Consider the following 15,058-nt stretch of genomic DNA (forward strand, 5'->3'; position numbering starts at 1 on the left):
TACTTGGTAACCTTTGAACCGTATGATGTCATCAATATGTGCCGCAAGCTGAAATATCGTAAGAACCGAAGTGGTAAATTCATATTTTTGTTTTGTCTCATAGAACAAAAACTGACATTACGGTTGAATGGAGCTTTATTCATTTTTCAGCAACACGCCAATTGTCTCTACTGGGTCGGTTTTTAGATTAATCTTCGGCTGCGCCACACATAGGTTACAGTGTAGGTTGTCCAGCAGAGAGCGCTATTTACAAAAGTTCGTAAATCCCAAGCTTTTAATAAGGATAGTTAAAATGTATTGATAACTAAGTTATGAACTTGATACATCGTATCGTCTTGAATAACGCTCGGCTATATATTGATTGTTGCCAAAGAAGTGTAGTAGTTTTAATAAGGATCCTCCAGCTGCTGTTTACGTTTTTTAACCACAAGTAAGTTTGTGGGTTCTAAACCTAGCCTAAGATTTATCTTTGTGAAGCCTACTTCGTATTCAAAATATGTATTATATTTGCATTTCGGTTACATTACGAACAGTTCATTATAGGATAAATATTGTGGGTTGGTCTCAGCTATACTCTACATGGTCTTATAAACTATGTCTTATGAACTATGTCGTTTATAGGATTTTCATATCGTATGGGTGATCCTTCTGTCTTTGTGATATGATATAGATATGTATATACACTCAGTGAGCACTTTATTGGGTATTTATTAGACTTATTTCTTAGACTTCTACTGCTGTAGACTATCCACTTAAGAGTTATGACGCGTTGTGTGTTCAGAGATGCTCTTCTGCATACCACTGTTGTAATGTGCGGTTATTTGCGTTACTGTCGGCTTCCTGTCAGCTTTGACTTCCTGTCAGCTTTGACCAGTCTGGCCATTCTCCTCTGACGTCTCTCATTAACAAGGCGTTTCTGTCTGCAGAACTGCTGCTCACGGGATTTTTGTTTGTTTGTTTTTTGCACCATAGAGCAAAAAAATTGGCGTGAAAATCCCAGGTGATCAGCAGTTTCTGAGATACTCAAACCGAGTATCTGCCACCAACAATCAATCAAAGTCACTTCGATCACATTTTTACCCCATTCTGATGCTTGATGTGAGCATTAACTGAAGCTCCTGACCCGTATCTACATGGTTGTATGCATTGCACTGCTGCCACACAATTGGTTTATAATTTAGGTAATCGCATGAATAAGTAGGTGTAATAAAGTAAAAATGTTCCTAATAAAGTGCTCGGCGAGTGTATATATTATGGATAGTCGTTTCACACTAGTAGCCCATGTTGGTTAAGTCAAACACATGTAGGCCTAATTAAACATTTTGGGCTGATATTTGCTACAGCTGACTACATACTCGTGTCTGATCATGGAGAACTGGTTTCGGCAATTCTAACGTTCCGAGTTTGCGTTAGAACTGTGTAGGCAACAATTGACGTGAATAATATGGATAAACTCGAAATATAGGCTACCATTGCAGACATCCGTTTATTTTGCCATGTGGTAAAGTATAGGCGAGATGTGCAGATATGCTGTTTCACGGCAGAATTATAAAACATACTTTGTTGTGAGCTGCCTTCACGAGAAAGCATACATTTTCCACCATTAACAGTTGCTGTAGCAACATTTGACTCGCATTATTCTCTCGTGAATCATCATGAAGAAAAAAAATCAGAACACTAAACGGGGGTGTTTTTGTGGTCACATTAGTGGTACTCTAATTAGGTCAATGAAAACAGGAACGGCAACTTAGAAGTGCAACAATTTATGCATTTTATCTATCTTCGTCCTGGCGATGCACAGCTTGCCTCATGCCTAATCTATCCATAGAAAACCTTTGAGCGTTCTCTGTTTACTCTGCTTATTTCATCCGGTCCTCTAATGGAGATCGGGTCCATGTTGTGAAACTGTCGTACTCTGGTGCCATGTTGGCTCAAGGTTGTTTTATTGGTTTTTATAATTTCTTACAATTTTAAATCTTTTTTTCTTTTTTAAAACACACTCAATAACACAAAATAATAATTTTAACAAAAAACAAGCACTACTTTCAAAACTAGACAACAGTTCTAAATTAAATGAAACATAACTTTCAACAAAGGTGTGCAAACGGATGATTAAACAAATGAAAACCAAGTCTTTAGAAAAATCATATCAAAACAAAAGGAAAGCAACAAAGTGAGTTTAAAAAAAAACCCAAGGCGGGCAAGGATATTTTTTTTTAAAAAAAGGGTCCATCTTGCTCGGGTTCAGCAGGTGTTGAGGACCTCTTGCCCCTCTTGGGGGGGTGGACTATATAACCAGTTCTTTCCAGTGGTCCACCCCCCATTTCTCTCTCGCCAGGGTCTTGTTGATATGAAAGTCCAGGATCACGCCGTCTTGGAGGAGGTTTTGTATCCTCCTCCGGAGAGTTATCAGGTCTACAGTTGTTTTTTGGTAGACCTTGATGTTCCTCGTCTCCCACAGGACCTGCTTTACGATGTTAATGATCCTCCACTGATGCTGGTCCCAAGAGTGATCCCAGGCGTCAGTCCAGGCAGCCCAGGAAGGTGTCCATGAGAGCCCCGTCTGAGGGCCGCTCGCTGTAAAGGCCCTCGTAGAACTCCCTGGCCACCTCCCGGACCTCCGCCTCTTCAGACACCACCACACCTCTGCTGTTATAGAGAGCCAAGATGTTATTCGTCTTTGTCCGTGCCCTGCGGAAGAAGAACCGTGTGCACTTCTCATCCTCCTCGAGGCCCTGGGGTTTGGAGCGGAAGGTCTGCTTCTTCCACTCTTCCCGGTAGAGGGTGGTGAGGCTCTGCCGAGCTTGCGCGATTTCGCTGCTAACATCTCGAGGCTTAGTCTCCATGTTGGCTCAAGGGCGACGCTACTGTTCTAAAATGTGCGCACAACCTCCTGAGCCAGAATGGCGTCAACTTCTTACGCGCACAAAATAGGAACCGCCCACATTCAGTGGCCAATCACATTCCTGTTTCAAAAACGACCCATTCCCTTTCCGTCAGCAACACAGTCCAAGTCAAAGGCCGCCTGGAAACGGTTCGTATGGAGTGGGACAGAGAGGATTAAAGTGAAAACTAAAGATTGCAAGATACGAGTAAACAAAAACAAGCCTTCAGAAATAGACCTTCTACACATTATAATGCTTGGAAAGACGCGGATCGCCTAAAACATATGGTTAACTTGACTGTTGGAGGAGTCTAAAGATTTTTGTTTCGATCTGGGGTACACGGGAATTTGGAGCAGCAGTCCTTGTGCTTGAGATGTGTGCCGCTTTTGTCGGATGTTTCCGAACTACAGTCTGTTGAGCTGCAAGGCCTCGTTGAGGAGTATTGAGCCTAAAAAAAGTGGACGCAGTTCAGATTTGGCTGCAGGTAAGGCGCATTTTCCTTGTTGCTATCTTGCATAACACAATTTCAAGCATATCGACTCAATTCCCAAACTTGTGTTCTTGAATACAACTTCGTTTAAGCTGGACTGTGTTAGTTAGCTAGCAGTAGCTAAGTAGCTAGCTGGGTAGCATTGTTGACGAGCTATCCAACAAGCTAGGCTAACGACGTTAGCTAACAAGCTGTCTTTTTGGCCTGCTATAGTAAGTTCATTTTTCTAGCTAGTTGGCTAACTAGCTAGCTACCAAGAGCACGATAATGTCACGTTCGCTAGGCAAAGTGATAATGAACCTGCAAAGCCAGTTTGTCCGCGTCGTGCTTAATGTTGCTAGCTATCTAGCCTAGCTAACGTTAGTTAGCAAACTGCGGATAGGTTGCACTGAGGCAGTTCATTCTGTGATATGATTTGCTTTGAATGTTATCCTGCTGCGTATCTGGCTATATTGTCAGCTAACGTTAGTTATAGATTATTTCTAAGTTATATCTAGATACCTAGTTAGCTGCATTTTCCGGTTTAAAGATGGTTGGTCAGCTACTCTCTTCAACGTTACTGTGCACACCCAACATTTGAGTCCAAACGTGTGTTTTTGGAAAATATCATCCAGACCAGTAGTATTTGGTTGCCGATGTAGGCAATAAAACATATTTTATAGATGGCAACATTTTTCAAAGTCATATTTTGATTTCAGCTACATATTTTGTTGAAATACTTAATGGCTGCAAAAACTGTTCTCATTTCGCGTGGCTGGACAAAAAGCTAGATATACAGATAATATCTGGCAGCGTTTTGGGTTTAAATGGTCGAAGAACGGTGTTCATACTTGGATATCTGACGGAAGAATGCCAAAGACGGATGCAATGGCGATGGCTACGAAGCAGCGCAGTGTTTGTGAAATTATTATGCCGTGGTGCAGTCGCCTGTGCTGCCGATTGCTCCACGAAGCAGAAAATGCATTCATTCTGGGGTCGGGTTGTAGTTTCTTGTTGCTGCAGATGCATTTTGTTTGTCGATGATTCACAGGGTGGTGTTTTAATGTTCTATGTTAGACGAACAACATAATTGGTGTACTCTTGAGTGGTACTAGAGAACTAATCATCCAAGTTAACCCCCCCTGTTTCTTTACGCTCTTGTTGGCAAGAGTGGCTGTTGAATTGATTATCGTTAGTTGAATTATTACATTTGCGGGCAGCGCATTATTTGCGAGCAGGATGCAGTAGTGCTTTGGGGTGGAGTGCCTTGGTCGCACACCACATATAGGAAGGCCAATGTGACTTATTGAGAAAATGGATGCAGAAAAATCAAAGCGATGTTATCTAAACCCAGCCAGCCTCATGTGTGACCGGGGCTCGAATCCTGCACTGGCTTTTCATGCCTTTGAAGGTACTGCGCCCGGCTGAGATCAAAATATCAGCCAAATCAGTCATAGAGGAACGCATGGTGCGTGTAGGCGAGGGGGGAGTGTTGTGCGATGGTGTATTGGTGCAGTATCAACACTGGGGAACGCGCTGCAGCATATCTGAGGGCTATCTTCCTACACCTCGGTGCTGATATCTGTGCACTGAAATTGACTGCAGAAAAAAATATGTCGCGCAAAACGTGTCGTGGTTTCGTAACGATTGCTGGTCAGTTGCTGCTCTGCTGCTGCTCTGCCAACTCGTAATTTCATGTCCTGTGTTTTTTGTTCTGTTATTTTGCAACCTGTTCCTTCCTGGTTTCGCTGCTGTGGCCACACATTCTGAAAATGACGTTAGGTTTAGAAATGAGAACGTGATCTGTAGTTTTTTTTTTTTGTTTTTGGAAAGTTTTCACCCAGCCATTCGCAAGCCAATTCTCCCAGCCAATTAGGCCATGCAGACCCTGTTGCTAAAGTACTCCGATAATCATCCATTGGTTGTAACCCTACTCTGAAATCCTCGATACCGTTTAATGTTCTATGTCTAGACCTGGGGGGGGGGGGGGGAAGGCAAACGTCCCCGCCGGGTTTTGTTTTGCGAACAGGGAGGTTGTCCAGTGACCTAATCGCTTGTTTGGCCGCTCTTTGAGCTGGAAGGAGGTTGGGAGGCTTGCAAGCCTCCGTCTGACGGGCTCAGACGGAGCTCCGTTCAGCCGTGGGCTCCGGGGGGGGGGGCCTGTGCCGCAGACAGGAAATGGTGATGTCAGGTCACGGGGAGATCACCGCCGCTCTGTCAGTGGGAGCCTGCTCTCTGGACTTCCCATAAGCCTCAGCTCCAGCCAAGTCAGTGGGAGACTGGAGCGGCTCACAGTAGGACTTTTGTCCCAGGTCGGAATCGGCCTCGGACCCGGGGCCAGGCCCCGTCTCCGTTCGTGCGCTGGTTTCCTCTGACCTTCTCGGGAGCGCTGTAACCGGACGCCGTGCACAGAGAGGGGAGAAACCCAAGCTGCCATCGCACGCACACAATAGCGGGCCTTTCGCGGAGCCGGAATGGCGGTGTCGGGCTCGACGGGAATGTGGTCGGCATTCGGTAGTACCCACATGGCGGCTGCTCTCGGAGCCCGAATGGAGGGTTACAGCGCTCGTCTCCAGTGGCTAGGATCCGCGGGTTTGGATTGTGGCTGGCTGCAGTGGCTAGGATCCGCGGGTTTGGATTGGGGCTGGCTGCAGTGGCTAGGATCCGCGGGTTTGGATTGTGGCTGGCTGCCGTGGCTAGGATCCGCGGGTTTGGATTGTGGCTGGCTGCAGTGGCTAGGATCCACGGGTTTGGATTGTGGCTGGCCGCAGTGGCTAGGATCCGCGGGTTTGGATTGTGGCTGGCTGCAGTGGCTAGGATCCGCGGGTTTGGATTGTGGCTGGCTGCAGTGGCTAGGATCCGCGGGTTTGGATTGTGGCTGGCTGCAGTGGCTAGGATCCGCGGGTTTGGATTGTGGCCGGCTGCAGTCGGCGTGTTGATCTGGAGAGTGCTCTGCTCGGTGGGATGGTTGGGGCACGTCCTCCGCCTCTCTGGCTGCGGGCGGGTCAGTGTGTGGGGCCCCCCTGCAGACACTGCTCCTGATGTGGGGGTACGGTACTACATCAGACCGTAAAAACATCCAGCATTTCTGCTCTCTGCGTGAGCCGGCCAAACTACACTGAGGTGCGTGTGTTGTGTGTAGCAGGAATGGTAATGATATTATTATTTATTTGTGTGTAATCATAATCGTACTATATGATTGTGTGGAGTGCGTATGGATGTATACAATATGCATGCATGCATATGTGTGTATGTATCTGTGTTTAGATGATATAATAATGATGATAACAATGTGTGTTTGTGTAATAATAATGTTATTGTGTGTATGCATGTATGTATGTGTGTGTATAGTGTTGTATGGCCAAATGCAGGTTGTGTTGTTCAGCTGGGTGTTTTTGGGAAACCTTGGCACAGTGTTCACCGTGGAAACGGGGCCCGGGCCGGATCGATGGCGCAGATGCCTGTGACTCAAACGCGCAGTGACCCGTACTTCTGCAGAAATACAAGCCCACTGCGACGACACGGCAAATGGACAAAGTGATTCCTGCTTTCAAGACTAATCTGACCTCAGTGCCATGTCAGAGCAGCCTGCTGGAAGTCTGTGTAAAATACAGTTCACAAAGAAATCATTGGTGAGTGATTCTCACGCTGGACAAAGTGAAGTGCTGGTCCTGTCTTTGATCGTTCTGGGCAAACGTTTTTACCGCCACTTTTTACCGCCTCGTGCGCGATTCATTACAGAGAAACCCGTCTCAAATGAGTACATTCCAATACATTAATGCCATTTGGCAGACGCTCTTAGCCAGAGCGACGTACGGTTGATTCGACTTAGCAGGAGACAATCCTCCCCTGGAGCCAAAATGCGGGGGTAAGGGCCTTGCTCCAGGGCCCGGCGGCCGTGTGGGTTTGTGTAGCGGCCTTATCTCCCTTCGGCCCACGTTAGTCTCTGGGCCTCGGGTCAGGAGGGCTGTGCGGTGGTTTCGGCGCCGCGTTGGGGGAAGTCCGGCGGGGGAAGTCTCGCGGGTCAGGTGATGCCTCCACAGTTGAAATGCCGAAGCGCGTTGTTTGGTTTCGTTAGAATAGCGTGCGTTGCATGTCAGTGTTTTGCGTTTTCCTGGCTTTGGTCCAGCCCCCATGCCCCTTGGATTGCGTGCCACAGTGTGTGTGTGTGTGTGTGTGTGTGTGTAAGGTCTGATTCCCTGTCCCCACAGTGTTCCGCCCCCGTCTGACTGTCTCTCTGTTTTTGAGGAATGCCTTTCTTTTGCCAAAATAAAACCCCGCCCCAAAAAAACAACCTCTTTCATGCCCCCCGGGGCCTTGCTCTTCTCCCTCTGCACGGACAGCTGAGAGCCATTCACTCGACCCCCTTTGAAACGTGCCCCTCCCCCTCCATGTTCTCCTTCCCTGGGCCTGCGCATGAGGACGTGTGTAGGGGGGGGAGGGTTTGGATCGCCGTGCGCTGGCTCCAGGTCCTGGCCTGTGTTCTGCTGCGGTATTTCTGACCGCCTCGCTTCTCTCTTTTCCCCCCGTAGCGGACATTTTCCGGCCGGCGCGAGCCGTCTTGCGATTTGTTTCTTTTGAAGAAACCTCACCGTAATGTTTTTCGTGTTGGATGGAAGGCTGGTGGTGGTAGTTCCTCAGCTGAAGGAGGGGAGGTGTGATTAATTGAAAACTCCGTCACGCGCTTATGTGCTCAGCGTAGCGTGTGAGAGTAGAGCTGTCATTTCTCTGCTTCCTGATGCGTTTACACGCTGATCCTTTACCGTTAGAGCTGGCCCTGGCTGTGTGTCTGTGTGTCTGTGTGTCTGTGTGTCTCTGTGTGTCTCTGTGTGTCTCTGTGTGTCTCTGTGTGTCTCTGTGTCTCTGTGTCTCTGTGTCTCTCTGTCTGTGTGTCTCTGTGTGTGTGTGTGTGTCTCTGTGTGTGTGTGTGTCACCAGTGTGTGTGTGTGTGTGTGTGTGTGTGTGTGTTACGAGTGTGTGTGTGTGTGTGTGTGGTGGGGTTTGGGGGCAGATGTCTTTCAGACGTTGGGCAGTGGGGTTAGTGTCGGGATATCTGAGAGGGGAGCCAATCGCTGCTCATCGTGCTAATTGGTTGTCCCCAGAACCAGATGACTTTCTGAAGTTTGTCCCCTGGTGGCCACCGTCCCTTGCCTCCCGCCCCTCTGTCCCAGGAACGCTCCCCAGAGATATAAGGCCGCTCCTCGCCCGCTGTTTTTCACACCGTTACACAAACAGAGACGCTTCGTTGGCAGTTTGGTCTCCGTAAATAAGAGTGAAGGTGTTTGTGCTTGTTTGTGCAAGTCCTTGCGCAAAAAGGAACTTCAGGAATCTTTTCTTTCTCTTTATATAAACCTCCTCATGCTGATACCTGGCTCACATGTTTTTCTGTTGCGGCAGTTGCATAACGTTACAGCTTGAACAGAGCGTGCTGGCGGGCGGGGATGTGCATCCGCTGTGCCGCATGCCACAGACGTCCAGCCTCTTTTAGCCTTCAGCTCTTTAAATATCTTAAAAAATAATGAACTCATCAATGTTTTTTTGCGTGCTGGCAATGAGGTGCAGCGTCAAATCTGTGTTTGAGTGGCTCTCCTCCCTGCCTGGCCTGGAGAGGATCCCTGTGTCTGCCTGAGACTCCTGCGTCTGCCTGAGTCTCCCTGCGTCTGCCTGAGACTCCCTGCGTCTGCCTGAGACTCCCTGCGTCTGCCTGAGACTCCCTGCGTCTGCCTGAGCCTCCCTGCGTCTGCCTGAGCCTCCCTGCGTCTGCCTGAGCCTCCCTGCGTCTGCCTGAGCCTCCCTGCGTCTGCCTGAGCCTCCCTGCGTCTGCCTGAGTCTCCCTGCGTCTGCCTGAGTCTCCCTGCGTCTGCCTGAGTCTCCCTGCGTCTGCCTGAGTCTCCCTGCGTCTGCCTGAGTCTCCCTGCGTCTGCCTGAGTCTCCCTGCGTCTGCCTGAGTCTCCCTGCGTCTGCCTGAGTCTCCCTGCGTCTGCCTGAGTCTCCCTGCGTCTGCCTGAGACTCCCTGCGTCTGCCTGAGTCTCCCTGCGTCTGCCTGAGACTCCCTGCGTCTGCCTGAGACTCCCTGCGTCTGCCTGAGTCTCCCTGCGTCTGCCTGAGACTCCCTGCGTCTGCCTGAGACTCCCTGCGTCTGCCTGAGACTCCCTGCGTCTGCCTGAGACTCCCTGCGTCTGCCTGAGTCTCCCTGCGTCTGCCTGAGTCTCCCTGCGTCTGCCTGAGTCTCCCTGCGTCTGCCTGAGACTCCCTGCGTCTGCCTGAGACTCCCTGCGTCTGCCTGAGACTCCCTGCGTCTGCTTGAGACTCCCTGCGTCTGCCTGAGTCTCCCTGCGTCTGCCTGAGTCTCCCTGCGTCTGCCTGAGTCTCCCTGCGTCTGCCTGAGTCTCCCTGCCCCATGCCTGAGACTCCCTCCCCCCTGTCGGAGACTCCCTGCGTTAAACACGCTGGGAATAAGAGCTGAGGTCACACGCTGCGGTCTTTAGCGGCCTGCCTCCCCCTCCCTGGCCCGTAACTCAGACCACGGCTTTGAGCTCCATCTGTCCGGAGCGCGTTTGTCTTGGTAATCTGACCGAGCCCTCTAAAGGCCCGAGCATGCTGTCATTCTTTCTCTCTTTCTTCTTCGGTCAGTCTTTCTTTTCCCCCCTTCGCCCCGCTCCGGTGGGGGCGGGGGCGGGGGTCTAGCAGCTGGGCCCTATTGATGCGGCAGCTGTGCTCATTCATGGTCTCCAGGCCACGGGCAGGGTAGGGGGGCGGCCCTCTGCCTCGGCCGGTGCGCATTGTTTACTCCCGGCACAGGCGCCCGCCTCTCGCCCGCGACAACGCCACGCCCATCGCCGCTTCCCCGGCCAATCGGACGCCTCGGCTCGCTATCGCATGACGCTCCGATTGGTTGTGAACGCGGCCAATGAGAGTTCCGGCTCTCTGATGAGGTCACAGAAGCCTCTGTGTTCCGTGGGGGCGTTGTCGTCCGGGCCTGGATCGCCTCCCGCCTTCAGATCCGGCTGCTTTCCGCTTTTCTTCTTATTGGCTCGCGTGCCTTAGTCTTAATCATTTCACATTTTCCCCTATTTTTGGCAGTTAATCACTGGATTGTCAAAATATGCATATGGAGTTGAAATGCAGAGTAAAGGCAGCATATTTTAGTTTTTTGGTTTAATCTCCCAGCGTGCACACGGAGATGCTTCCAGGCTTTTAGCCCTTTCTTAGTTTTTAAATCCTACACTGTGATTTTCTCTTCCTCAGATGGAGACATGCATGCACACACACACTCTCTCTATCTCTCTCACTCTCGCATGCACACACAGACGCTTGCTCTCTCTCTCGCACACACACGCTCTGTCTCTCCCCCTCCCCCCCCTCTCTCTCTCTCTCTCTCTCACGTGCACGCACACAGACAGACACACAGAGACAGACAGACTCTCCCTGTCTCTTTCTCTCATACGCACTTGCCCACATACACACTCGCCCACACACACACACACACACACACACACACGCTCTGTGTCTCAGTGTGTCCTGTGTGCCGTGTCCCCTGTAGGTTTGCAGGCGTGTTGGAGGTCACTCTGTTCTCACGTGTGTAACATGGCTCTCCTGCTGCTGTGTGTGCTTGTTGACCGGCAGGGTGGGATCCAGAGGAATCGGGCTGTGTGCTTGTTGACCGGCAGGGTGGGATCCAGAGGAATCGGGCTGTGTGCTTGTTGATGGGCAGGGTGGGATCCAGAGGAATCGGGCTGTGTGCTTGTTGATGGGCAGGGTGGGATCCAGAGGAATCGGGCTGTGTGCTTGTTGACGGGCAGGGTGGGATCCAGAGGAATCGGGCTGTGTGCTTGTTGATGGGCAGGGTGGGATCCAGAGGAATCGGGCTGTGTGTGCTTGTTGATGGGCAGGGTGGGATCCAGAGGAATCGGGCTGTGTGCTTGTTGACCGGCAGGGTGGGATCCAGAGGAATCGGGCTGTGTGTGCTTGTTGACGGGCAGGGTGGGATCCAGAGGAATCGGGCTGTGTGCTTGTTGACCGGCAGGGTGGGATCCAGAGGAATCGGGCTGTGTGCTTGTTGACCGGCAGGGTGGGATCCAGAGGAATCGGGCTGTGTGCTTGTTGACCGGCAGGGTGGGATCCAGAGGAATCGGGCCAGTGTGCTGCAGAGCGGCCTGCTTTCAGAGCCCGTGGAAGGGGCGTGCTGACGCCGAGCCCCCCCCGCATCTGACCGGAGCCTCCGGGTGGGGCTTCCTTCCGCTTCCCCAGGGTGTCTCAGTGTGGGATATCGAGCAGCCATGGCGGTTGCAGGTTTGAATCTTAGCCTTGCTGTTGTGCCTCTCGGGTGTTGCACGGTGCCCGTGTCCGGCCGATTCTGTAATCCTACTTTGGGATTTGTGCCCCTGCTGTATATATGGGTAAGCGGAATGCTTGTTGGAGGGTGCCTGGCGGGTGAATGAGTGAGGCCTTTATGTCGCCTTAACCGGACAGTGATGTTCTGCGTGAGCGCGGTTCTGAAGTGGGGGTACATGGGTCAGGAGGAGAGCGGGGTTTTGGGAATCTGCGTCAACAGTGTCGTTTAACCGGAAAGGTTTTGGTGATGTCATTATCTCAGCGCTCTCGATGTGAAAATAAAGGTGACTCATCTCGGATGGGGGCTGCGTCTCACCGCGGCCTGAGAACAGGGCTGAAGAGCTCCTCCTGTTGGGTGGCTGGCGGCGGTGGTGTGACGTGACGTTCGGACAGGGTCATCCGCCCGGCCCTTGGGGCGTGACCGTCTCCTGGTCTATGTGCGGGCTCCTTTGTGTGGAACAGCCCGTTTCTCGCTTTTGTTTGGAGTCCAAACACTCCCCCCCGTTTTTTGTCCCGTTAAAAACGAACGACAGCAACGCCAACATCAACGTGTGCGCTTTTACTCTCCAACTCGCAGAGAACTTTCTTCAGCTGCTCTTACGGCAGAGACGATTCTGGTTCAGTGATGGCGTCCGCCTCACGAGTCGTCTTGGCACCGTTTGGTGCGGACATTTTTAGACGTTATCTCAGTAGAAGTATCTTTACGTTCCATTAATGGCATTTGGCAGATACTCTTATCCAGAGTGACGTACAGTTGATTAGGCTAAGCAGGAGACAATCCTCAGGGTTAAGGGCCCAATGGCTGTGTGGATGTTATTGTGGCTGCACCGTGGATCCCAGTCATGTACCTTAACCACTCCACGACAGTTTTGGGTTTGGGGTAAGAGGCACATACTTCCACAGTGAAGTCGGAGACTGAAGTATTATAACCATATGCCCCTGGATTTCTTAAAGAGACAAACATCATTTAATTTTATTCTGTACCTTTTTCATAGAACGTTTTCAGTGTTTGGCCCAGGGGTGATGGGGGTGGGGCGCAGGCAGGCAGGCAGGCAGGCTGCTCGATGGGGGATGGACAGAGCACAAGCCGCGCTCCGTAAAAGCGTATGAAAGGGAACGTAAAAATGAAAACCGGTCATGGCAGAAATAAGAGAACCTGTTTGCGGCCCCGGCGAGCGCACTGCGGCCCCGGGGCCGGTCGGGGCCCGCGAAATCTGATCCGCGAGTCCCCCCAACTCTGACCACCAGGCAGTAACCGCGGAAACCGGTTTCGCCTGTAAGCGTATGACCAGTTTTTTTTTTTTTTTTTTTTTTTTTTTTTTTTAAAGCAAAACAAAAATAAACTGTCGTTGGGTGCTGTGGAGCGCCAGCGGTTGGATGAGTGCGGCCCTCGTTTGGCGCCCCCTGATGGCGTGGAGGTCCGGGACGGGCCTGCAGGATGGGTCAGAGGCAGGTCTCTGTCGCCACGGCGTGCCGCTGCGTTGCCGTGACACCGCAGCTTCGCCGCTCCGTCTCACGTTTGGCCTTTCAGCCCGGCGGACCGGCCCCTGCGTGCTCTGGCCGGCGTGGGCCCGGTGAGGTTCCTGCGTGTTCTGGCCGGCGTGGGCCCGGTGAGGTTCCCGCGTGGCGTCCGCGTTGTTCCTCTGTCTGGGCCGGCCGCTCCAGGCCGTCCGTGGCTCGGCTTCAGCCTTCGGTTTGTCCGCCGTGAATCACATTCCCGCCATGAATATTTCAGCCCCGCTCTATTTAAAGCGCCGCCTGCTGCATTATGAATGTTTCGGGGTGTGAATAATTCAAGTGAGCGTAACGTCATTATTTTTGGAGCCCCTAACGAGGCGAAGGATCGGGCAAGCTGCAGACGGACGGCTGGTGTACCTGTTTGGGCTGTACCCCAGAACACCCTGTACCCCTCCCCTGTTTGGGCTGTACCCCAGAACACCCTGTACCCCTCCCCTGTTTGGGCTGTACCCCAGGACACCCTGTACACCTCCCTGGTGTGGGCTGTACCCCAGGGCAGGAAGTGAGCGGTGGGTTCAGCTGCATCAGTCTCAAATACGGACTCTGATACACACCATCCCGTATGCTGAATATCCCCATTAACATACGGACTGTGACTGTGTTTCTGCTGCTAAAGGAAAAGATCCTGAGGGAGTGAGCCTGGCAGTGCCGTGCCCCTCTCCGGGATTAAAGTTCTGCAGCGGTGTCAGTGTTCCGCAAGGTTCTGCCAGCGGTGTCAGTGTTCCGCAAGGTTCTGCAGCGGTGTCAGTGTTCCGCAAGGTTCTGCCAGCGGTGTCAGTGTTCCGCAAGGTTCTGCCAGCGGTGTCAGTGTTCCGTAAGGTTCTGCCAGCGGTGTCAGTGTTCCGCAAGGTTCTGCAGCGGTGTCAGTGTTCCGCAAGGTTCTGCCAGCGGTGTCAGTGTTCCGCAAGGTTCTGCCAGCGGTGTCAGTGTTCCGCAAGGTTCTGCCAGCGGTGTCAGTGTTCCGCAAGGTTCTCCAGCGGTGTCTGGGGGGGGGGGAATCAGTGGTCGTCGTGGTGATTGAATATGCATAGACCTGCACTCCTGATAAATAAGTTTCCACACTGCAGGGCAGAGAGCTGGCTGTCTGCTTCCTGCCTGCCGACAGTCTTCCCTCTGTAGTGGCATACGACACGTGTTCCTGACTGCAGACGGAGCATCCCTCCCTGGGTAACTGCAGGGCGATCGCGTGGTTCTGCTCTGAAGCGCTGAGGAAGTTAGCACGGGCGTGGCTGCCTCCCTGAATAATGCGTGTGCCCTCCTCCCCCTGTGATGGGGCTCCCCCCTCCTCCCCCTGCCCACGGCTAATTCATGCGCCGCCACCTTCTCCCAGACAGACATTACATTGCATTACATTACATTACATTGGGGGGCATTCCTGAATGAGGAAAGACTGGGGCCTCGCAGGGGGACTGTGTGTGCGTGCGCGTGCGTGCGTGCGTTCGTGCGTGCGTGTGTTCGTGTTGATGGCGGGCTGTGTCTGTGGGAGGCCTGTGTGAATGTGTGTGCTGGGGGGGTTCAGTCATCTGCCCCCCACCCCTCCCCCAGCTGTGTACACTGGCGGCCTGCTGCAGAGCTTGTCGCCTGGAAACTGCAGACAATAGTAAACACGGCTGAGGTAGGCAGGCAGCTCTGAATATGCAGTGCAGAGGCAGCGAGAGGGAAACTGAGCTTTTAATCTGCTTCACACAAACGAGCGTGCAGGGGAGCTAACGAGGGCCATGACTGTGAGCGTAGGTGTGTGTACATTACTGTGTATACACGCGTGCCTGCGTGCGTACACACGTGTGTGTGTGTGTGTGTGTGTGTGTGTGTATGTGTGTGTTCAGGGTCTATACGTGTGTACACGCGTGT

General features: G+C 51.8%; 1 protein-coding gene across 1 annotated transcript in view; it reads left to right on the forward strand.

Annotated features, from left to right (window-relative positions):
- Positions 1-3,026: 3,026 nt before the first annotated feature.
- The window catches only part of ankrd11 (ankyrin repeat domain 11), a 109,274-nt gene continuing 97,242 nt past the window's right edge, over positions 3,027-15,058 (forward strand). The window contains exon 1 of the mRNA XM_061245057.1: positions 3,027-3,369. The gene's annotated coding sequence lies outside the window, so the exon portion shown is untranslated. The remainder of the gene's footprint in view (positions 3,370-15,058) is intronic.

The sequence above is a fragment of the Conger conger genome, chromosome 6 (assembly GCF_963514075.1).
Source record: "Conger conger chromosome 6, fConCon1.1, whole genome shotgun sequence".
Lineage (NCBI taxonomy): Eukaryota > Metazoa > Chordata > Actinopteri > Anguilliformes > Congridae > Conger > Conger conger.